A 26114-nucleotide genomic window follows, 5' to 3' on the forward strand; every position below is an offset into this window, starting at 1 on the left:
TCAAAGGGTAAATCATAATTGGTCAATTTAGAAGGTCAATTTTGAACATTTTGAGAATAAGGGAAGGAAAAAGGAATGGAAAACAGATGAGATAGAGCTGAATAAAGCCTTCACTTTTAAAGTCGGTTCCAGAAATGATAGGCAAGCAGGACAGCTCCCGTGGGAGAGGAGACATGCTGAAAGATGGCAAGGTACCAAGGAGAGCATTCATTCATGAGATTTGTACTTAGTTTTTGTGAAGGGATGGGCACTGTGCTGGGCATGGAGGGACAATGGCAAGAAGACAGTGGTGGCTCTGGCCTTCTCAATGGGGGCAACAGCATTGCTATTTGGGGTCCATTTTTCTTTTTCTTTCTTTCTTTTTTTTTTGAGACAGAGTCTTGCTCTGTCACCCAGGCTGGAGTGCAGTGGTGCAATCTCAGCTCACTGCAACCTCCGCCTCCCGGATTCAAGTGATTCTTCTGCCTCAGCCTCCCAAGCAGCTGGGACTACAGGCACATGCCATCATGCCCGGCTAATTTTTTTTTTTTTTTTTTTTTTGTATTTTTAGTAGAGATGGGGTTTCACTATATTGGCCAGGCTGGTCTCAAACTCCTTACCTTGTGATCCACCTGCCTTGGCCTCCCAAAATGCTAGGATTACAGGCGTGAGCCACCACGCCCGGCCTGGGGTCCATTTTTCATCATGCCAGATTGTTGTGTGCATTGCAGAATTTTAGCATCCCTGCCCACCCCCAGCCACCAGATGCTAAAAGTGCCCCTTAGTAATTGTGAAAACCAGAAAGCACCCTCCCTATTTCCAAATACCTCTGTAGGCACTGGACTGCCCCCAGTTGAGAACTACTGAACTTGAGCATGATAGTTGCTGTACGTAACATAGTATGCAGCTTTCAGAGGAGCGCAAAGAACCCCAGCAATGGTAGGAGGAGCCAAAGAGAAATCTGCCCTGAGACCCTCTTCTCCCTGATGGCATGTGCTATCTACATCTTTCCCTGACCTGTGGACTCTGACTCCAAAAAAGACAGGGTCAGCTCTGAGCTGCTGTGGAGCTCTCAAAAGTCACTGGATTTAATGGAATGGTTTAGGGAGTGCATAGAATTATTTGAAGAAATAAGGAGAAACTATATTGGGTAGGGATTGGTTAGAAAGAACTGCCAGACATTCCTTGATAGTAAACGAGTTGGCCTAGTACATGTTAATAGATGTAGAGCTGGCCCACAGCCCCACAGAAGGGGTGTACATGGCCAAAGGCACGCCATTGCAGAATTCATGTTATCTGACCACTTTGGGAACCTGGCACACACTTGTGTCCACTCTAAGCCCTCTTCTTCATTTTTAGGTTGCATGTGATTATTTGGGAGAAGAGGAAGGATGATGAGAAAAAGGGAAACTAACATTTATTGAGCACCTAGCATGACCAGCCAAAGTACTAACTATGTCCAAGTATGTTATTAATATATCACAGAGACACTGAGTGATGTGTGAGAAGGAGCAGAAGCTTGGAGTTAGGCAGCCCTGGGTTTGAATTCTAGAACTGTGGCAAGTTACTTAATCTCTAAGCCACAGTTTCCTCCTATGGAAAATGGGGATAAAAAATACTAATAACCCAACTTGCCTGGTTATTATAAGATTTCATAAAATAATAAATTTAAAACACCAGAAAAAGACACTTAATAAACGGCAAGTATACTAGTATTTGGTTTTTCTAACAACACTGGTTAGAAAATATTCTCATGGTTCCACAGAGAAAGGAGGAAGACCTGAGACAAGATTAGGGCTGGGGATCTAAAAATATAATAAAGAAAATCAACCATTTTGTTTCAAGTTTCTTATTTATTTACTCCAGGTCCCTTCACTGGGCTTTTTGAGGAAGAATTCCAGCAGTTGCTCTGACCCTGAATACTGAATATTGGCCCTGGAGAGCCCAGCTCCACTCTGTACTGGCCAAAACCACTGGGATGGTGGTGGTGGAGGAGGGTTCTGGGTCAAACATTATGGAGAGGAACAAATTAGAGAGTGTTCAAAGCAATGTGACCTACTGGTGAGGAGACATAAAACCATACCTTACTTAGATGGCTAGAGTTCCCTAGTATGTTAATAAGGAAGTGTGTTGGAAACCTAGATTCTTGATGGCTTATGTTTAAATACTTAAGAGCTGACATTTAAAAGAACTTGATTTGTTTCATTTGATCCCAGTGGGTAGACACGGGATCAGTGAATATAGGTGACAGGGAAGCATATTAACGTCCCTTATTGTAACTATGCCTAGAAAGTTCTGTAAGGGAGAAAATGGGTCTTACTTTAGTGTCTGTAGCATCAGCACAGGGTATCACTATGACTTGTCATCTGATTACTACCTAGTCTTGGTAAAAGCAGTGGAGTCTGAGAAACTGATTTTTTCTTCATTGGCCCATTTGCCAAGTACCTTTATTAAACAATAAACAACAACAACAACAATAAAAACCAACCATGTCAGCCAGTGCTGAAACTCAGGACAGCTCATCTTTTAAAGTCAAGCAATAGGTTCTTTGTTTCTACTTTCAAAACCTCACAAAAACAAAACAAAAGCAAAAACAACTGCTTCTATAAGGCTAGAAGGTTATTCATGTAGTAAACCAAATAGCTATCCTGGGATGATCTGAAAGTAAAATCTTAAGCTGGCTAAACATTGAGCCTGCTATGAAAGGTCATTCTAACTTCCTTTGACCTTCTTACAGCTGTGGTCCTCAGCATTTTGGTTTGTGGCAAGAAAGCATCGCTTCTCTTCTCCCATTTGAAGGGTCTAACGGCCTTGTTCCCTCTTATGGTTTTTAATGAGGAATAAAGCCTTTACTTCACATCAGTTCCAAGCCCAAATTCTTCCCGCCTGATCCCTTAAATGCACGTTGTGATACATCTAGCAGATAAAGCTGATAAACCTGTAAAGTCTGCTGGGCCAGAAAATACAGAAACATCATCAGCTCTCTAGCTTGAGCTCACCGAAATGAATATTCCCCAAATGTAGCCTCGGCACAAAAGCAGCTGTCCTAATTGCCTGCCTGTGACCAAGGAATTGTAATTAAAAAATTATATATATAGAACTGCCCTTATTCGTACTTCACATTTTCATTTATTTACTAATTCATTCCAAAAATGTCTATCGAGCCCCAACTATGTGTCAAAAACAGTCTCAAGTATTCAGCAACAATAATATTTGCTGAGTATTTCCTATGTGACAAGAATGTGCTAAAGACATCACAGGCATTAACTCATGTGACCATCACAGCACCCTCTGAGGTAAGTACTACTATTCTCCTTACCTTGTCAATGAGGAGACTAGGACACAAATAAGTTAAGCAAATTTCCCAAGGTCACACAGATAATAAAGGAAAGAATTAGAAGTTTTTTGGGAGATAGTTGTTAGATGAAGGAAGAAATTAAACAATGATGATCAATACTTCTGCCATTTTCTAGACTTTGATCAAGTATGCAAACCTATTATAGGTAGCAACTGAAGAACAGAAATGTTCTTTGCTACCAGAAGACCTAGATTCTTCTAAACACACCTTCTGCAGTTTGTTAGTGAGCCCTAGCTTTGGTCTACTTCAGCAGATTCCAGACTTCTCAGATCAAGGACCTCTTGTAAGTTTAAAAAATAAACCCATTTTGCACCTTACTAATAAGTTAGAAAAATACAAAATAAAAGCTATTTTGAATTCAGTAACATTAACATTTTTTTTTTCTTTTTCTCCTGAGGCAGAGTCTTGCTCTGTTGCCCAGGCTGGAGTTCAGTGGCATGATCTCAGCTCACTGCAATCACCGCCTCCTGGGTTTAAGCAATTCCTCTGCCTCAGCCTCCCAAGTAGCTGGGATTACAGGTGTCAGCCACCAGGCCCAGCTTTGTGTGTGTGTGTGTATTTTTAGTAGAGGTGGGGTTTCACCATGTTGGCCAGGCCTGTCTCAAACTCCTGACCTTGTGATCCGTCCACCTTGGCCCTCCAAAGTGCTGGGATTACAGGCATGAGCCACTACGCCCAGTCTTAAAATTTATATTTAATCAATGAATGAGTTAATTACTGTAACATAACCATAACATAACATGTACTATAACATAAACAGAGGTCCATATACTTCTAAACCATTATTTAGTCAGTCCAAAAACATTAAGCACTTGACGTCTACATACAGACTCTTTGCAATAACTCTACATTCCCCTACTTCACATTTTCCTGAAGATCCATGGAGCTATATGACTTCGCCGAATCCTTTGCTCTCTCTGAGCCGTAGTTTCCTCATCTCTAAAACGGGGATAATAAGAGCTGTTATTTCTTCAAAGGATCTGAAAGAATTAATGTGAGACCAGCAAGAATTTGGAGAGCCTCTTGTCCTAGAGAGTACAAACATCATTTAAAATACGGTTCCTGACAAACACAGTTCTGATGTAGTTAAGAAAAGACAGACACGAAAGAATTATTAAGCACAGCAACCACTAAACTGAACTGTGCCTTCTAGAATCCGGTTCTAAAATGTGATCTGATCATGAAAAGGAGTCTGCTATCACCTTATACACACAGGGGAAATTCAGCTCCTTTAAAAGCTGTCAGAGATTTTTTTTTTTCTTTTCTTTTTTCTTTTGGTGTCAGGAGGGCTACTATCCATGACTGAGACCCTTGAAGTTACAGGGATTCACAGATAATTGTCTGGATTTAGATAAAACCCTTGCTTCTGCACTGAGACTGAAGTTGGGAAACAGGGGCATGCACATTTCATGGTAATTAGAGGTGTTTGGCTTGGTTTCGTTTGATTTGAAGCAACAACTCATTTTTGTCAAATGACTACCATGGCAAGGAGGTTATGCAAGTGTCCCCATATTAATATTCAGTAATATTTTAATCCAAATGTAATTTAAGGCACATTTATCATGTAAACTGAAACTCACTGTAACTTAACTGGCTCAACCCCCCCGCATAATGTCACAATCTTGTAGTTTTACAGCTTGCCTTCTTCACATTTTCAGGATGAAACTGACTCCAGGAGATAGAATCTTGGAAGAAGTTTCTTGAAGAAGTTTCCCTCATTGATATTGGCTTGTGGGGAGCAGAATTTACTCCTGCCTCTCCCTTTGGGTTGTTGCATGAAAAAATAAGCCATTTCATCACTGCCAGGACTCCCAGTTCACAGTGGTAATGAATATACAACCTGTTAACTGACATGCCTTTCTTTCCCCGACTCCCAGGAAAGCTCCTGGTCCCATGAGTAGGGGAGTTCAGATTAATAATTAAAAAGGCTAACTGCTTATTTAATATTACTAATTACATGAATTATCACTCTAAATTCCTACCCAAAGAGGGGATGCTATTTTATACCTGTTATACAGATGAAGAAACCGCACAGGTGAACTCCCCACGGTCACGCTGCCAGCAAGCAAGGTGGCTGGGGTTTCATCTCAAGCAGCTGCCCCTAGGACATGGTTGTAACTGCTCCTGTATACTGTATACTGTCTTGTGTGTTTGCCCCTAGCTTTCTAGGCTGCCGTTTCACTGTGGTTGACATATTTTACATATGTGACTAGAGAACATGGCCCCAATAAACTGAGAGGCAACTGAATGAAAAGGAACAAAGCCTTTGGTTGTGGTTTTACATGTGGCATTTGGTGACATGCTGGCAGGGAAAGAACGAGAAGAATGTCGGCAGGCGAGAGATGCTCATCCCTAAAGAAATTCTCAGAGCATGGTACTTAAAATCAGAAGTATCTTTAAAGATTGGCTTTATTTTACAGATGAGAAAACAAAGGCTCAGACATTTGCCCACTATAAAAGAGCTGGTATGGCTCACATGGGTCTCAAAAACCCCACCCCACCCTGGTACAAAAAGGAAATATAGTTAAATGTTTCCTTACATCCCTGTCTCCCAGCCATCCTACTCCCTCCTCCAAAGGTAAATTCTATCAGCAAGTCTATTGTATCTTTCTGGAGATATTCTATACACATGAAAAATACACTTTGTTTTCTTTTTTCTTTTCTTTCTTTCTTTTTTTTTTTAACAAAAATGATACACTGTAGAATTAGAGTACCCCGGCCTTTTTACTTAACTATATAGGTTGGAGATTGCTCCCTTATCAGAACTTATAAAGCTGCCTCATTTTTTTTTTCAAGTTAAACAGCTTTATTGAGGTATAATTTACATGATATACAATTCATGTGTTTTAAAATATGCAGTATGATGTGTTTTAGAAAATTTATACAGTTGTGCAACCATAAAAAAATCCAATTTTGGAATAATTTCATCACTCCAGTAAGTTCCATTATGTCCATTAGCAGCTGATCTTGCTCCTACCCCTGGTCCCAGGAAAGCACTCATCTACTTTCTGTCTCTACAGTTTTGTGCTTTTAGAAATTTCTTATAAACAAAATCATTCAACATGTACTGTGTGTCTGGTTCCTTTAATAATATTGTGTCTGGTTTCTTTCTCTTAGTATGATGATTTTTAGATTCATCCATTGTTGCATATGTCAATAGTTCCTTTTTATTGTTGAGTAGTATTCCACTGCATAGATAAACCAGCTTTTGCTTATCCACTCACCAATTTATGAGCCTTTGGATTGTTTCCAGTTGGGGGCATTATGAATAATGCTGCAGTGAACATTGCTCACAAGTCTTCATGGGAACGCGTGATTTCAGTTTTTGAGTGTAGTTACCCAGGAGTAAAATGACCGAGTTGTATGGTAAGCATATATTTAACTATTTAAGAAACTACCAAACTGTTTTCCAAAGAGGCAATACCCTTTTACATTCCTACCAACAACATATGGGAATTTCAGTTTCTCCACGTCCTTACCAACACTTCATATTTTCCATCTTTTTGGTTTCAGACATTTTACTGGGTGTGTAGTGACAGCTCATCACGGTTTTAGTTTGCATTTTCATAATCTAACAATTTTGTGTATCTTCAATGTGCTGATTTGCCATTTCTATATCTTTTTAAAGTATTTATTCAAAATGTGTGTCCATTTTTAAATTGGGTTGTTTGCCTTATTATGAATTTTAAGAGTTTTAAAATATGCATAAAACAAGCCCTTTATCAGATATTCTTAAAACAAGTCCTTTGTCAGATATACGTTTCACAAATATTTTCTCCTAGTTTGTTGCTTGTCTTTTTTTTTTTTTTTTTTTTTTTATAACGGTATCTTTTTCTTGAAGAGCAAAAGTCTTTAATTTTGATAAAGTCCAATTTATCAATGTTTTCATGTATTTCATGTTTTGCGTCATAACTAAGAAATCTTTGCCTAAGCCAAAGTTACAAAGATTTTCTCCTGTGTTTCCCTATAGAAATGTTATAGTTCTAACTCTTATATTCAGGCCTATGATCTACTCCAAGTTAATATATGTGTATAGTGTGAGATAAGGGCCAAAGTTCATTTTCTCTTTTGTTATAGACATGGAATCGTTTCAGTATCATTTGTTTAAAAGACTATTTTCCCCTCATTGGCACCTTTGTCAAATCAATGGAACATATACCGAGAGTCCATTTCTGGACTCTATTATGTTCCCTCATTTGGTAGGTCTGCACAATATTCCATTGTACTAATTTAACTCGTCTGTTATTGATGGACAATTGTGCTATTTCTAATTATTTTCTGTCCAAATAATGCTGTGGAAGATACATTGCATTGTAGGTCTGTCTTTTTGCATCTTATTTATATAGGATAAATTCAAGAGGAGTCAATGTTACATTTTGATAGACATTCACAAACTGCTCTCTGTAGATGTTCTGCTAATTCACAGTTACACCAGAAATATCTGATAGCTCTCTCCAGAACCCCAGAGAAAAATGGGTTAACAAATGTTTCATCTTTGCCAATAAAGTAAATAAAAATTGGTATCTCATAGTTTTAATTTGCATCTTCTTATTATGAATTAAAATATCTTTTATTTTGTGCATGTTGATAAGCCAACTATATTTCATTTTATGTGACGTATGTGTTTCATGTCGTTTGCTCATTTTTCTGTTTATACTAAGCTCTTTGTGATACATGTTGCAAATGCTTCCTCCGGTTTTTTGTTTGTCTTTTGACTTTGTTTATTGAGTTTTGGCCCTGCAGAAGCTTTTTATTGTAATGCAATAAAATGCATGATAAATGTTAAGGCTTCTGTGTAAAACTAGAAAGGCCCTTCCTACTCTGCAATTCAAAAAAAAAAAAAAATCTCTACAGTTTTTATGTTTTCTTTGTTTCATTTAAGACTTTTTAAAGCAAAATTTTAAGTTCACATATATTTTTATTTTTAACATTTTAAGTCTTTGATCTATCTGGAATTTATTTTAATTTAAAAAATCAAGTAGGAATATAAGGTTTTTTTTCCAAATAGCTACCCCGTTGTCCCAATCTCGTTAATTACATAATTTAACTTTCTCCACTGATATACATGTTATTTTTATGATATACTAAATTCCCATATGCATTTTAGTTCCATTCATGTGTCAGTATGTACACTCAATCCTCTATTCTCTGACTCTAAGTAGCATTCTTTCCTGCGTTACTCACATTCTCAAAACAACACACAGTAAGTGAATGAAGTGCTTTATGAATTGCTTGTAGTAACATTTAAATCTTCTCTCATTTTCTCCCTGCCCCCACTAGTTAACAATATTCAAACTCTTTTTAACATCGCTAAGAAAAATATAATTAGGACAGTAAATCTGTTTGGAAGTTTAAGAGATTGAACATCAGATACTACATTCTCGAGTCACACAATTTGGGGCTAACCCATTGGCTCATAATCTTTTATAAGAGCCAATGATTTTGTGTCGGCAGTGTGTGTATGTATACACAAGCATAAGGTACATGTACCATGTACATAGTGATAGCACTTCAGCAAAGCACGACCCCTCCCAAAATATCCATATTGCTTGAAGAGCAAATACATTTGGCATTTTATGTCCTAATCCTTCTGAAATGGGATTTTCTCACCATTAAATGTCCTTCCCAACTGCATGTATTAAAGATGTGATGCTGAAATTTCTCTCCTAGGAGACTCAAGGGGGAAAAGAGCCAATGTCAGTCATTCTAAATAGTGGGATGTGTCTGAACATATGGAGGATGTGAAGACACATGGAATGGGATTACCTTCTGCAAAATGATGCAGTTTTGAGCAGAACTTTGTTACCCACAAAACTGGTGTCTCTATTCCTTCACAAACATCCCCATTTAGATCTGGGGTCCAGGCTGCCACCAGAAGAACTCTCTGCCCCTGGAGACTTCTCCCAGTCAGAGACAGGTGATTGTGCCATGAAATCACTGGGTGCCAGGAGGGCTGCAGACCATGTTGGAGGAGACGCCTGCTTGCCTGCCTGCTGCATCACTGAATGTTTCCTGAATGTCAAGAAAGACAATGCCAGGAATAGTCCCTCCTTGCCCAGATCTCTGAAAAGCCAGGTAGGAGGTGAGATTCTGGATATACCTGCCAGCAACCTTTCAGAACTGTTCACATGTTCCTCACCCTAAGAATTCAAATTCTAGCACTTCAGGAACCGTGCCTTTATAGATTACGCATAGAACTCTTCAGTACCCTAAAAATGTTCAATATATACATTTTTTAGGATAATGCTAGAAGACCCTTCTTTGTACTTAAAAAAGAGAAAAAACAACTGAAAAAATTCCCTGGAAGTAGGGGTGAAAGGAGGAAATTCCACTGTGCTGTGGGAAAGAAAATGCCTGAACTAGAAAAACAGCAAGAAACAAGTGGTGGACCCTACGGAGGTAGGTGTTCCACCAAACAGCGCTGAAAACCTGAAATTCCTCATCTCCCTGCACTTTCCATGGAAGGTGGCCAGAGGGCCTCAGTAACGGGAGAGATGCCATGGGCTCCATCCGGGCAGAGGCCCCATTTTGTCCGGGCTTCAGCGAACCAGAGGCGATTCCGGTCCTCTCCCTCGCTCTCTTCCGGCGCTGCTTCCTTCCCCCACCCCTCCAACAATAGTCCCCTCTTGATTTCTGTTCCAGGAGAGAACGGTGAGTCCCCAGTGCAAAGGAAACTCTAAAGATTCTTTCCACAGAGTTTTCTCACTGGGAAGAGGGAGGCGTGTGGACTGGCGTCTCCTCCTTGGCTGTGATGCTAGAGAAGGGGATCCTCCCTTTCTCCCTGAGGAAGACACAGGGCAGACGGCAAGATTTCTCGTCCCCATTCTCAAGCATTCAAAGGAAGAAACCGGCAGAGTATCTTTTCTTCCTGGAAGAACTCTGCGGTTCCCTCAAGCATTAAAACATGCACTGCTGTTTTAAATGCTTTTTTCAAGCTACTGAAAAAAGCTAAACTATTTTTTAGGGTAATCTCCCTTAAATACTCATCACTACCCTCCCTGGGGGCTTTCTTACCCTGAGCCAGTAGCTTGAATAGTAAGCAAAGCCTTGGTCCCCTCTTCAACTTTGTTAGATCTGGGGAAGGGCCTAGAAATCTGCCTCAGGTAACTCTGATGATTGGTGCTCAGAAAGTACCTGAAAATAATACCATCAACCTTTCCTCTCTGAGAGTGCTAGGATCCCATGAAATGGAGTTAACTTCATGGGGGAGATCACAGAAATCATGCCTACTGTTGCTCACAGCTGAATAGATGGGAGACTGGTACAGTAATACCACTATTTAATAGGGAGGTATGTTGTCTTGGACAAGGTCAAAGTTAACAAATGGCTTTGTAACTCCTTGGAATAGGGACCTACATTCCCAGATCAAATTGTGTGCAACAGTTCAGAACCATAAGGCAGTGCTGCTCAAACTTGAATGTGCAACTGGTCACTTGGAGATCTTATTAAAATGCTGATTCTGCTTCAGTAGATCTGCGGTGGAGCTGGGATTGATTCCACATTTCTAACAAGCTTCTGGGTGGTGTCATGCTGTTGGTCCTTAGACCCCATTTGAAGGCTACTACCTTAAAGGATACACATTTTCTTAAAGAAATTATTAGCTACAGATGACACTTTTTCCTTACTAAGGAAACTGAAAACAAGGAACATTAATTTACTGACCTTGAGCAAATCACGTACTTTCTCTAGTTTATCTGTTAAACAAAGTGGTTGCCTTTCTTCACCTCTAAGATGAGGAGAATAAGGCAGGTACTTGAGAATGGGGTAAGTGAAATGAAGTGTCTAAAGTTCTGAGGAGGCCCCAAACCTAGTAATGACTGCTCCTTAATTGCTGGCACTGGTGGTGGTAGTGCCGCTGTTGGTAAATCACTCTCCCATTTAGTATCAGTGGCCATCACAGAATAAGGTCAGAGTGGGGCCATAATCTATCAAAGGAATATAGGAGAATTGTCCAGAATTATCTTTGTGTGCCCTGGTACTTGACACTAAAGACAGATTTTATCAATGTTAATAGAAAGAGCCTTTTCGGTTTCTACTCCAATTAACAGACACCTAGAACCCCAATGTTGTTAAATGTAAAAAGCATCATCCAAAATCCCAACTTTTGGTATTAGGCATGTAGATTTGCCACTTTAAATTTGCCAAGTAAGTATAAAACTGCCTCGATCCAGTGGTTTTGGCTTTCTTCAATTGCCTTGAATTAAAGAAAGGAAAGGGCATTGTGCTCAACAAGGGTATCACATTTCTCTCCCTGAATTTACCCCATGGTGTTTTGTCAGTTCAGCCCAAGTGGCATTCCTTTAGCTTGGGTTCACAGCCTTTGCCTATAACAAACCAGAGAGTTGAACATTTCCTACAAGGCTGGATCCTGGCTCACAGCTCTTTTAGTCAAGGAAAAACAAATGACCGTGCTCTCTTTCGCCAAAAACAATTTGCAAACCCATCATCTGCCCAGAAAATAAATGGAAAATAAAATGCAACAACAGTCTTTTCTGTGTATCTATCTGATAAATGTTAATTTCCCATGAACAAATGGTTGGGGGTGCTTGCCAAGATGACATTTTAATACACATGTAGCAGCCCCATGCACACAACAGCAGAACAAGCCCATATAATTCCAGTCAATTCAGGTGAGGGATAAATACATCAAGCTGGCAGTTTGGCATTGTCTAGACTCCAAAAAAGTTTGACTAACTTTTTCTTTTTCTTTTTTTTTCTTTTTCTTTTCTTTTTTTTTTTTTTTAACAAATTAACAGCTTCATTTGGCCTTGTATAAAGATAGCATCTTTCACTCTACAGCCCGCTGATTCATGAACTCATCTATTTAACAAATATTTATTGTGCATCTATGACAGGCTCTGTGCTATTGTAGGCCCTGGGCAAACAACAGTGGACAAAATAAAGTCCTTGTCCTCGTGGTGCTTACTTTCTTGTGAACCTTATATTACACATAATGCTGGATGAAGAAGTGTTCTTATTCTTTTATGTAAATACCATTGCTTTATGTAAATGTATTTGGTTTTTGAGTAGTCAAAAAGAACAGACATCATTAGGCTAGTTGTTTCTGAGGGTGCACATTAAGATTATTTGTTGCCTCTATGTTACTGTCAGAGGGAGATCTGTGTCCATTACTGCTTTACTTCATTATCCATATAATCATACAAGAAAAAATTGAGTGATTTAGGTAAAAACCAAATCAGGAAAATTAGAACAACTTTTTCTATAAGGTTTATATTTTCCTTATAACTGAAGCATACAATATGATGTGTGAATGCTGGTTTTTCAAACACCATTATCAATCTTTTTGCCTTTCTACATCACCATTAAATTAAGGACAAGGATCTAACTTGTAAAATAGGCTCATCTCAGCACACATTGTAAAAAACTAAGAAACAAAACCTCATGAAATAGAATCTACTAATATTTTTTAAAGGGAATAGAAAAAGCTTAGTATTTGTGTTTTTCTTGATTAACAAATACATGCTCACTCTAAGATGCAAATAATATAGGAATGGATACATCAAAAAGTGCTATTCAACAGGGCGCAGTAGCTCATGTCTGTAATCCAGCATTTTGGGAGGCCGAGGCGGGTGGATCACTTGAGATCAGGAGTTCAAGACTAACCTGACCAACATGGTGAATCCCCGTTTCTACTAAAAATACAAAAAATCAACCAGGTGCGGTGGCAGGCAGCTGTAATTCCAGCTACTCGGGAGGCTGAGACAGGAGAATCGCTTGAACCTGGGAGGCAGAGGTTGCAGTGAGCTGAGATTGTGCCACTGTACTCCAGCCTGGGTGACAGAGCCTGACTCTGTCTCAAAAAAAAGTGCTATTTATATTGATTTATAATGTTTACAGATCTAAGTAATTGATCTTGTGATTTACATATGGTTCTAGAACATTGATCATTATCATCAGATTGCTCAACCGGCTAGGACATTCCTTATTTCATAATACTAATAGCTTCTAAAATAACATTTGATATACTCAGAACTACCTTCTAGAGAGAACATCCAGTGCTGAATAAGAATTCCATTTGAAAGCATGGCTCTTCAAACGAGCATTTACAGTTAATGCCACCCTGAAGAAGACGGAGCAAGACATTGACCATCTGTTTTAGAGAATCACAGCATGTCAGCAAGAGTCTCATAGATCATCCCATGAAGTGGGTAGGGCAGGGGGAGACTGTAAACAAGCCCCCAGGTGACTTCTAATACACACACACACACACCCCTCGAAAATTACTTATTTATCCCATTTTGTCATTTCACAGATGAGAAAATTGAGGTCCAAGCAAGTAAAGAAACCTGTCGAGTCATGCATCTAGGAAATGCAGAGATTGGATGAGAACAGCAGCATTCTGACTCCCAATCTGGTCTTTTTCTACTCCACCAAGCCGCATGAGAGGGCACCTTTTACAAGTTAGTGCAGAACAACTCAGCTTTGATTTGTCCCTAAGGTTAAGTGTCCAAATACGTATCTGTTGTATCACAAGCTCTCAGTCTAACAAAAGGACCTGAATGGCTTTGGTTATTGGTGGTAGTTTTTTTGTTGTTTTTGCTGTTGTGTGTTTTGCTTTTGGAAAGTGGAGAGAAATTTAACTAAGACCTAAGAAAAAGTATCATTGTTACTTGACAAACTAATGGTCATACAAGTCTTAAATTTTAGAGTGAAAGAAAAATAGCAGTTGGATCAATCAGGCACCACACACACACGCACACCCACGCATACCCATGGTGATACAGTGTTCTACTTCTCTGTGTGAAGGCGAGTGGCTCACTATTAGAATGTTTGAGGAGAGAGAACCCCAAGTGTGCTCAGCCCTGGGCAGGAGGAGAATGTGTCACTTTAAGTCGTTTTCTCTTTAGCTGAGTCATGGTACAACCACGATGGTCTCCAAAAAAAGTGTCTCCAGCCCTCCACAACCAGGGAAAAGGTCACCAATAACACAGAGCTCAAGCAGTTGGGGAAGTGGGTGAAAGGGAGAATAAAATGTCTACAATATAACTGAAGTCTCTTTGCACGTTCATCTAAGTTGAAAACTTTTATCCCAAGACAAACTTGCCCCTGCATTGAGCTGTGTTGAATATAGCTGCATTCAATGAAGTTAAATCTGCCATTTCTGCCACTAGTGAAGATGAATGTCAATACACTAAACTCTACACTCTTTTATTTTATAAGAATTTAGAGTTCAGAATATCTTCACTCAATGTGTGCCCAACTCTAAAGCTGTGAGGAATAATATCTGCTCTGTCAGATCCTTGATATAGTATCAAGCAAGAATAATGACACAGATTATAGGAGACTCATTCTATTCTCTGTATTAACAAAATACAGTACTCTTAAGTGTTAATATATGACTCTTAAAAAGTATATAACTGACGCTGATTGACTCCTACTACTTGCCAAACATTATGTTAAGTGTTTTATGTCAATAGTTGTATTTAATCCTCACAACTCCATTATGTTGATGCAATTTTACATTTGGGGGCACTGAGACTTAGAACAGTTAAATACCTGCCCTGAGGGCCATAATCAGTAGGCAATGAAGCTGAAATTCAAACCAAAATTAGTATAACAACAGAGCCTGTGCTCTACTCACTCTAATTTGACTCACATCCCAGCACACAGATCTACAGGACACACATCCTAACATAACTTAAAATGTGCATAAGAAATTGCAATTTAGTTATGTGTACACTTTTGGCAGAAATTAACGAATAAAATATTGTGTGTCTCAAATTCTGGATCACTTCAAACTGGAATTCCCCCAATGATATCACAAAAGAGCCCTCTGATGACCCCCAAAGAATCACACACTGGAAGTTTCCACAAATGCCAACTCACTCCTTGGAGTTGAGTGAGTAAAGATAGATTGAGTGGTAGTGACTTAGACTAAACTAGTTGATGGCTTTTATTTTTCGGGTAGCCAAAATTCTTTTCCCCCGGTATCCAAGAAATATTTTCACAGCAATGACTTAACAACTTAAATGGAAATATTGAATACACTTTTTTCTTTAAAAGAAAACTGCATATCCTCAGCTTCTTAATCTCAAGCCACAGTGAATACTAATGCTAGCATTGGGGCTGTTTTCTGAGCCACTGGCCTACCCATCTTGTGCTTTCCTTGTCTTTAATTTAATTGCCTTCCTTGTCTTTAACAAATGACTCTGCTGTCATTTGTTTCCTATTGTGTTGCATCTGATGCTTTTACTCAATAAACAAAACTAGAATGTGTTCTGTGATGTTGTTTTTGTTGAGCACAAAATTCAATACATTATCAAGAGAAATGAAACTGAAAGGAGCAAGTCAAGATCGCAGACCTGCATTTTCTTCTGGGGCCACAGTTGCTGATAAATGATGCAAAAATGCCCTCGACAATCTATTCCAGCTACCTTTTGATCTGAAGATCTATGAAAATGAAGTAGTTAGGGGAGGTGGTAGGGTAGCTGTAAAAAATTTTCAATTGTTATTAGAATAATTTTGCATCCGCAAGCTGGCAAACACTATTCACGTCTCTTTATATTGCTCATTTTATGGTGCTCCTAAAGAAAGTCTCTTAAAAAAAGGAGAAGAAAAAAGAGGTCTGACTAATGGAACAAAAGCTACATCACAGTCTAGTTCTATCATGTTTTCTCATCCTTAGTAAGATGATGGTTCAATTTTGAATAAAGATTAATTACTAGAATGTGGTTAAAGCATAGTCTAGCCAAATTAATTTTAAAAATGAGAGTCCAGCTATTTTTATCTTATTCTTCACATCCCAGATGATTTTAATCAGTAAATTTCATAGCAGTGAATATTTTTTAAAAGTATGCATGGCCATTGGCTTTTATCCATTCGACATCCCTCTGAATTAAAGTATCAATATTGGGAAACATAATGAGTCTCGCAGAGTGACCTTGCTGACCTATTTTTGACAACATGATTTCGGCTCCCTCATGGCTTGTGATGATGGGTTCCTGGTAACATTATCCTTTATGACAAATTTAATCGAAGCAAGTTAGACTTTTAAAAACAAGTTGTGTATATAAGCTTAACTAGCTTGCTATGCCCTCTTTGGTGCTTGGAAAACCAGGCACTGGGTGAATGTTTTTCAATTGCGTCTATAACTTAGTTTTTCCCACCTACTGACATAAACAATCCATCTTAATCCTCCCATTCTAGCTGCATATCGTTTTCCAAAACTAAAGCTATATGCCCCAAAACCTTTGCCTTCTGTCATGTGGCAGATGACATCTTCCACTGACAGAGAATAATAAATTTACACTCAACGCGCATGGGGAACCTGAACACATAAGCTCCCCACATGCAGAACTATTTCCAAGTGACATTCCCTTCTCTCTTTCCCTCCTACTTCAGTGATGCAGAATACCCATCATACAACAATTAACAGTCCTCCTTTAGGGGGATGCTGAATGGAAAGAAAAGAACAGGAGAAGGACACCTCAATCCAGGCAACGTGTTAACAAAAACCCCAGAGCAAACCCACAGTCCTTGACAGATACCCTGATAAGATTCCCAGGACACAGTACTGAGGAAAAGCAAATTCTCCAGTGGGACACATCTCACATGCCAGTGGCTCCTGGTTCACCCAGCCACATGATCTGTGCCAAAATTCAGATTTAACGCAGTGTCCTCCTTAGTCCCAATGTAATTCTATTTCTAGTTTTGCAAGCCTTAGCTCTGCAAGGCATCAGTATTCTCTTACCAAAAAAAAAAGTATTAGCTTAAATTCTGGGCCATCTATCACTCATATCCTTTGGTTAAGGACTATACCCAGTAAGGTATTTTCTGTTGAAGATGCCCACAGCAGTATCCACCCAGGAACCTTGAAATGGAAGCAGAAATGATTGCATGGGTAACTTACCAGCTCCTGAGGTCTGAATGGCTGCAGCAGCCCCACTCCTTTACCTGATCCCTGCTCTCTCTGTCTCTCTCCCTCTCTCTCTCCCTCTTTCTCTTGTGTACAGATTGCAGGGAACTTAAAGAACTCGCAGGGACAGTGTTTCGAATGACTTAAGAAAGAGAACAGGAACAATACTTCGTTCTCTTTTTCTCAGATGAGTACCTTCGGGAAGAAGGAAGGAAGGGAGGGGAGAGGGAGGAAGTCAACAACCCTTTGCTTTCCTGAAAAAAAATAAGGAAACAGAAGATAGACATCTCATTTTCTCTTAAACAAAATGTTGGAAGGGGCAAAAAAAAAAAAAAATCTTTGAAAAAAGGAATTCCTCAAATATGCTGTCTGCCCTGGGAGTTTTAAAGAGATGAAACGCCTTAGTGGCCTGGCCTGTCCAAACAAACGGTGTTCCAGACAGGCAGGCTCTCCTGAGCCCGCAGCCTCTGCTATCTGGTTTGCAGAACTGACACAGCCGAAAGGGAACAAATCATGTCATGTCGACTTAGAGCAAGGGAGAGCTTGGCCTGTTGTGCTAACCGAGGTAAACCTGCAGCCTGTAAGACAGTGTCGGGGCTGGTCAGCCAGGACTCCTGGCTTTTCCTAGGCCCTTTGAAACTCCAGCATTGCTGCAATTCCTCACTGACTCTAGATCCTCAGAGTTTTTCCAGGATCAAATAGCAGATTTATGCCCACCGAACTTTACGCAATGGACTCAATCCAGCTTCCATCACTGATGGACGAAAAAGGAAAAGAAGCAACTAACCGCAACTGCTGCCGGACATGGTTATCTCAGATCTGTTGTTTATATTATTCTATCCTCTACATTCCTAAGGCTTCTTGGATTTAATCACCTCTGGAAAACTGGAAGGAGCTTTCTAATTTGTTTTCAAAATACTGCGAGGCAGCATAGGGCTTAGATAAATCAGCCACGGTGTTTGAAAAAAGATGGGGGAGGCAGGAGCAGAGAAAATGGAGGGCGCACCCTTTATCAACGTAGAAGACTTGGGGCTTCAGCAGGCAGGCATGAGCTCTGCTTAGGTTTAGTTGCATTTAGGAATAAGCTTGGTTTTAACTTCTCTGATTTGTGTTATGTCTCTTGTGTCCCTCATTCATCTGGTTAGGACCATTTTCACTGTGAACAGGAACCAGCAGCTATGTAGACCTTTGTGGCAGCAAAAGAAAAACCAGCCTTACACTACTTCCTCATTTCACTCAATTGTGAAAAAAACGGGGTGGACAGATACACCTGATTGCAGAGAGTCATGAAAGTAAGTTAAGGGGAAGAATGATTCTGATTCAGTGACCCTGTAAGATTTTGACTGAGTCCTTATTGGCCTATAGGATTATGTTTTTATTCTGACACATTTTTTCTATTATCTATCTATCTATCATCTATCTATCTATCTATCTATCTATCAATCATCTATCTATCCATCCATCATCTATCTAATCTAGCTACATATCTATCTATCTCTCTGTCTACCTAGCTACCTGAATATGTGTGCATGTATTAGAGAGAGACATGAAGATTTTGTTACTCCGTAGGTGTGCACAAGCCAGGGCAGAGTCCCATTCTTTGCATCCACCACAGCACCAACACTGGCACACCCCACAGCACTGGAGTTCTGGCCTGGGTGACCCAGCCTCACCAACAGTGGGGAACATGGATGACCAGAGACAGTCTCTATGGTTTGCCCATAGCCACACGCCAACACGTTCCTGTCTCCTGATCCCGGCTCTCGGGCTCTTTGCCTTCTGCTGGCCTTCCTCTGCATCCTGCCTTTGTAGAAATGGGAAGGGAAATGAAAATGAAAATCCGAGAAAGCCAGGGAAGCGCATGAGAGAATGGAGCAGGAAGGCCTAGGAATGGAGTCTTTTAAAGGGGGAGCAACACTGGGGCAAACCTTTGAGTAACTGGAGGTGAAAGAAGCAGGCAGCTGAAATTCACAATAAAAAAAGTAGACATCTGGGGGATTGAGGTGGGGTGAGGAGAAGCAATAGGGAGGGGGCGAGGTGTTGGGGGCATCAGCAGCAGAGGAAAGGAGGGATCCAAGGAACAAGAAGCTCAGGGTACCAACTCCTCACAGGCAGGAAACGGCCTCTGATCATTTGAAGAATCCATCGCAGCTACACACAGGCCTTCCCATATTTTTATTCCTCTTTGCAACCCCAAGGGCAAGGCCAGGGCTGAGCCCCAGGAGTCCAGGCAGAATCCAAAGGATTTCCCTTTTAAGTCTGCAGAATGTGGGGACTGTCACGTTGAGGCCGTGTTGTTGTGTCCAGGCCAACTGACCCACCCAGACAGCCTGGATGGGGACATGTGCCATTTCAGGCTGTGTGGCTTTGACTGAATGGGGTAGCATCCAGTCAGGATCAGACATCATCCCTGCAGCTAGCCAGGGGACTCTCAACGCTGCCTTGTGTCAAGCTGCTCCATGCTCACACTGCGTTGCAACCCTGCCTGTGAGAGTCACAGAAAAGGCTTTTCCCTGTTTCCCCATGCTGCCAATCACCTGAGCAGTCACCCTCTAAAACTTGTGAAACCACCCACGGGGTGTCAGGAGCAGAAATTCCCAACCCTCCCATTAGGTTTGGCAGGAGAGATTTCTGATCAGCCCACTGGAGCTCTAGTTCTGTCCTGGCCTATCTGGATCCTGACTGAAAGTGAAGGATCCAACTGAGACACATGAGCAGGAATGGCATATGGCCTTGGCTCTCACCCCTCAGGAAAGCCCCATGTTGCAAAGCGTATTATAGAGATCACTTGAATAGAGAGAGGGGCTGCCCACCCCTGGGACTAGATAGGAGGACAGGAGGGAAACCAAGGTGAGGACAATGCTGTGACCCCAACCCTCAGAACCAGCACCACAGAAATAGGAGCTCTACCCAAAATGGCGTCCTGCCTCTGAAGTGTCCTAATTTGTATGGCACCAGTTTCCAGTGACACAGACTCTGGGGTCATCTGTTGACTCCCAGACTAACTTGATTTCAGGTCATGGAGGTAGCAGGGTAGGAGAGAATGGAGAAAGGTTTGGAATAGAACATATTATTCAGAAAAGTGCACAAAACATAAGTGTACCAGTCAGGGAACTTCACAAAAGGAACATATCTGAGTAGCCAGCGCTCAGATTAAGAAAGAGGACAGAGGCCCCCAAGCCCCTCCTGTCACTACCTCCTGTCCGGTGCCCTGACTTCTAGCACCTGACATGGATGCACATTACTTAGTTTTGAATCTACATGAAAATGGTATTGGCTTGCACTTCGTTTGGTTTCTTTGCCTCGATAGTATATTCGTGGGATTCATCCCTGTTGTTGAGTATAGTTGTGGCTCATTCACTCTCATTGCTGGATAGGGTTTCATTCTGTGAATATACAACCATTTATATGTCTGTTCTACTTAAGACAGACATGGGATTGTTTCTAGTTTGGAGCCATTACAAATGAGCTGCCAGGAATATCCCTGTCCCTGCCAGATGTCTTTTTAGAAGACTGATGCAGGACTCATCTCTCTCCAGGAAGACTGGCCACTCCAGTGACTCACAATCTTTCTGTTTGGTATCCTTTGGCACCCACTTCCTCTCAAAGGGGATGCGTAGCATAGATTTAAAAAAAGAAATCAAATGACTTTGATTTGAGGACATGGCCATGCCTTTGGAGACACTGGCAGAGTTCCTGAGGCGCTTGGGCACTGGTTAGGAGCCACTGTTCTCACTTCCTGTAGCAACCTGGAGATGCTAGTTCCTGCTGCTCTGAGTCACGCTCCAGCAGCTCCCCATCTCCACTACAGATTTGATGGAAAATATGTCTCTCCTCCCTGCTCTGGGTTTCTCACGAACATGCTAAGTTTTGTTATATCAAAGTGCAGGAGGGATGGCGCAGTCCCCGGACTGAAACTGCTTTGAAACTTCCTTTGTTTCTTTGATTTATTGTCTTCAACTTGCCAAACCCCAAAAGCCTCCAAGTCCCAACTCTCAAAAATGTGAGAATGTTCATTTCTTTCTTCCTTTTAAGTTTTATTTAGCATGAAAAGATGATAGGAAGGATTCATTTAGACAGGTTATTGAAGCAAGTCTATTTTATGCATACAGTTTTTTTCATATGACAAGTGGGGATAAGAACACATCTATTTTTTACAGTATTTGGAGTAAATAAGAATAGGTTAACATCTTTCACATACTTACCATGTGCCAGACACTTCTAAACACTTCACACTTCAAACCAACTTAGTCATCACAACAGTCCTATGAAGTAGGTGCTATTATCATCCACTGTCCCCTTGCCCTTTTTATAGATGAAGAAACTGAGCAAAGGAGACATCATACTACCTCCTTGATACCACACAAATAGTAAGATTTCAAACCCAGGGAATTCTGGCTCGGAGCCCTAATTTTTAACCACAAAGCTAACCTACCTTTTTCTCTAAACTAACACTGCATGGCGCATGGTAAAAACTAATGACTGCTCCCTAAAATTGGAGAACCACATGTTTTATAATATAAAAGACACAAAGGTTCATTGGGCAGCTCTTTAATAAGCATGTCTTAAGGACCAGGAAGCCCCATGCTAGGTGTGGTTAACGTGCTTCTGGATTTTATTGCCTCGTAGAGGAGAGATACATTAAAAAAAATCAAACAAACCATACCTGAATACCTAAACAGTTACCATGGCGGTTAGTGCTCTGAAGATTAAGTGTGGGAGTTACAAGAGCATATAGCAGGGTACCAAATGTGGACAAGAATGTCAGGAGGCTCCTCCCGAAAATGGCATGTCAGCTGAGACCTCAAGAATGACCATGAGTCAGGGAAGATGGTGAGGGGCAGCTCATGCAAGGGCCAGTCGGACAGGTCTGGGTTCAAATTGTGACCTTGATCCTGAGAAGGGTGGGAAATCATTAAAGATTTTACTAAGGGGATAGAATGATCAGGTTTCCATTTCAGAAAGACTATTTTGGTCACTATGCAAAGAATGAAGGGGGGCAAGAGTGGAAGCAGATGAGCCGCTGTAAAGTCTAGGCTAAGTTCGATCCTGTCAGTAAGGCCTATCAAGAGACATAGGTGGACATGTTGTAACCGCCCAGTGGGTTCACCTTGCCTGCTACCTAGACAGAACCCATTTATCAAGACAGAAGAATTGCAGTGGAGAAAGAGTAATTCACGCAGAGCCGGCTGTGAGGGAGACTGGAGTTGTATTATTACTCAAATCAGTCTCCCCTAGCATTTGGGGATCAGTGTTTTTAAATATAATTTGGCGGGTAGGGGCTTGGGAAGTGGGGAGTGCTGATTGGTCAGGTTGGAGATGGAATCACAGCGGGTGGAAGTCAGGTCTTCTTGCTGTCTTCTGTTCCTGGGTGGGATGGCAGAACTGGTTGAGCCATATTACTGGTCTGGATGGTGTCAGCTGATCCATCCACTGCAGTTTGCAAAATACCTCACACACTGATCTTAGACTTGACAATAGTGATGTTGTCCCCAGGAGCAATCTGGGGAGGTTCAGACTCTTGGAGCCAGGGGCTACATGACCTCTAAACTGTAATTTCTAATCCTGTAGCTATTTGTTAGTCCTGTAAAGGCAGACTGGTCCCCAGGCAAGAAGGGGGTCTTTTCCGGAAAGGGCTATTATCAATTTTGTTTCAGTCAAACCATGAGCTGAATTCCTTCCCAAAGTTAGTTCAGCCTATGCCCAGGAATGAACAAGGATAGCTTAAAGGTTAGAAGCAAGATGGAGTCAATTAGGTCTGATCTCTTTCACTGTCATAATTTCCTCAGTTATAATTTTTGCAAAGGCGGTTTCAATGTTGGTGCCTGGAGATGTCATAGGACGACCAAGTTTAAGAGCTGCACTTGGATGTTGTATGAACAGAGTCTATTGGAGAATGAATATAGGCAATGCCTGGCCTAAGAATAACTGGCTTATGAAAGCTTCCTACTTTCAAACAGCAATATCTACCATTCCCCTGCCATCCCCAATTTCCAGAGCCTCCAAAGCTGAGTGCCCACCCCTCTTTATTCCACCCCAGCCTCCTGTCTGCTTGCCTTGCTGTCATTGTCCCATGTCTGAATTTCTCAACACTCACCCAACGGAGAGCTCCTTTTCCTTTAACACACACCCAGTGCTGTTACCAAAAAGCTAGTGGCATCCTCCAAGCTAGCCCAGGAGTGGTAAGTGGGAGGGATGGAGTAGAACTCAGTGTTTGAACTACTAGCATTGGAGAAAATGTACCCTAGGCATTCCGTGTAGAACCCAGGCTGAAATTTCTAAGAAAACTGTTACAGTTGGTAGATTGCTGGTGTTATAACAGAGTTCCAGCACATTATGGTTTTAAGAACTGGTCTGAGGATATAGGAAAAAACACTCCATTTTTCCTGCTATTCTTTCACAACACAGAACACTTCTGACACCAGATGTATGGGAGTTTTCCCCACACACCTAGGAATCAACCAATTCTGCAGCAGACACCAGTAGGGTGTTTTAATTCAATTCAGTGTCCACACTGTCAACCTAGAGACAGTATCAGATCCCACAGGTTGAGGATTCAGTCCCATGATACTTTCCTCCACTTCAGGTGCCAGTCAAAAGCCCCAGGTTGCTTCACCTGTACTTCTGACTAATCAGCTATAAATCAGGGTGCCCATGACTCCCTCCTCAGGTTCAGTTAATTTGCTAGAGTAGCTCACAGAACTCAGGTACAGACTTACTTACATTTACTGGTTTATTACTAAGGATATTACAAAGGATACCAATGAACACCAGATGAAGAGTTGGATAGGGCAAAATATGGAGGAATAGGGAAGAACTTCCATGTCCTCTCTGGGCATGCCATCCAGAAGCTCTCAAACCCAGTCCTTTTGGGTTGTTATGAAAGCTTCATTATGCAGGCATGATTGGCTACATCATTGGCCATTGATGATCAGTTTAACTTTCAGCCCCTCTCCCCTTCCTGGAGGTTGGGGGGTGAGGCTGAGAGTCCCAACTCTGTAATTACAACTTGGTCTTTCCTGTGACCAGCCCCCATCCTGAGGCTACCTTGGGTTGCCAGCCACTTGTAAACTCATTAGCATACCAAAAGACACATCATTTTGAAGATTCCAAAGATTTTAGGAGTTGTGTGCCAGGAAATAGGGACCAAGGCCAAATATATATTTCACCATATCACAACTGGCTTGTGGACTTAACCAAGGAACATGCAGTCTGAACTTCAAATATCTGATACGAGCAAACAGGCATTTTTAGCTGGGGAGTGGTTGTAGTAATATTAAAACCTCCCATTTACTTTTTGAGACAGAGTCTCGCTCTGTTGCCCAGCTTGGAATGCAGTGGCACGATCCCAGTTTACGGCAACCTCTGCCTGTCAGGTTCAAGTGATCCTCCTGCCTCAGCTGCCACTAGTAGCTGGGATTACAGGCATGCACCACCATGCCCAGCCATCTTTTGTATTTTTGTAGAGATTGCTCATCATGTTGGCCAGGCTGGTCTCAAACTCCTGACCTCAAATAATCTGCCTGCCTCAGCCTCCCAAAGTGCTAGGATTACAGGCATGACCTTGTTTACTCTCTCTTGGATTGCTTGCTTTGGGGGGATATTAGCAGCCATGTCTTGAGGATACCCAGGTAACCTAGGGAGAGGGCCACGTGGAGAGAAATGGAGGTCTCCTACTAACAGCCTTTTGACTGCACTGTCAACTGTGGGTTTATTATTAGGCCAATCATTCTGCAGTCTTCATTTCTGTAATTCAATGAAGCTCACCTTTTCACAGTCTCCTCCAGAGAGGTTGTAAGGGACTTTTCTTCTGCTTGTAGGCTCTCTTTAAGCATTCTAAATGCTTATTTATGTGTTTGTGGCACACCAGGGACAGGAAATAACTTTCGTTATTTTTATACATTAAATTAAATATGATTAGAGTTCCTCTGCTTGACAAAGTTCGCTAACAGTTCTATATCATTATTTTTCATGGATCCCACACCCTTCCTTAGGTTGTCCCAGACCTAGGGCTCAGGCAGTCTTAGGAAGACAGCGCCAAGCCTTGATCCATGCTGGGTCATTCATGGTCCTGTCAAAGGGGGCTGGTTCCCCTGGTGACTCTACACACTCAGTGTCAGGTTCCATCACAGGAACATCTGCCAAGTCTGTTTGACCTATTGCCTCATGCCCAGGTTGCCACAGTTGCCCCTGTCATCTCTACAGCCCTATGCAGGTATAATGCAAGGTTGCTGTCGCTCTAAGAAAACCTACAACCTGTCTCATTTCCCAATCTTCTGGGATTCAACTCACACCGGGGGTCAGCTTTCTTCCTTCTTCAATTCCATTGCCATGTCTTCCAGTCTCATTAGATCTAGATAGTACTTAGAGCTAAACTCAACTATTTAAATCATGCAAGCAGGTAACACACATGTGTTAAATAAGTGTGCCATGTTTAATACAGAGGATTTGGTGGGGAGTATGGCAAATTGAAGAGTTTGTGTTCAATATAAAGTGCTTTGTGAGCATGTAGGCCTAGTGTGACCAGATTTTTTTAAAAAAAAATAAGAAAAAATCTGAATATTTATGTGGAATCTACAATTTAAAAATTTTAGAATTGGGCCGGGCATGGTAGCTCAGGCTTGTAATCCCAACACTTTGGGCGGCCAAGACCACAGAATTGCTTGAGGCCAGGAGTTTGAAACCAGCCTGGTCAACGTAGCAAGACCCGTCTCTACAGAAGAAAAACAAGAAAATTAGCTGGGCAGAGTGGTGCATGCCTGTAGTCCCAGCTACTTGGGAGGCTGAGGTGGGAGGATTGCTTGAGCCTGGGAGGTTAAGGCTGCAGTGAGCAGTGATTGCTCCGCTGCACTCAAGCCTTGGCAACAGAGCAAGACCCTCTCAAAATAAAATAAAATAACT

General features: G+C 41.3%; 1 protein-coding gene across 2 annotated transcripts in view; it reads right to left on the minus strand.

The window, feature by feature from the left end:
- The window catches only part of ZNF366 (zinc finger protein 366), a 68382-nt gene extending 49875 nt beyond the window's left edge, over positions 1-18507 (minus strand). Inside the window, exon 1 of one of the 2 annotated variants that reach the window (XM_003899787.5) lies at positions 17208-17379. The gene's annotated coding sequence lies outside the window, so the exon portion shown is untranslated. Of the gene's footprint in view, positions 1-17207 lie in introns of both variants that reach the window. The other variant, XM_009208597.4, reaches the window with a different exon arrangement.
- Positions 18508-26114: the final 7607 nt, after the last annotated feature.

This window comes from Papio anubis, chromosome 5, assembly GCF_008728515.1.
Source record: "Papio anubis isolate 15944 chromosome 5, Panubis1.0, whole genome shotgun sequence".
Taxonomy (NCBI): domain Eukaryota; kingdom Metazoa; phylum Chordata; class Mammalia; order Primates; family Cercopithecidae; genus Papio; species Papio anubis.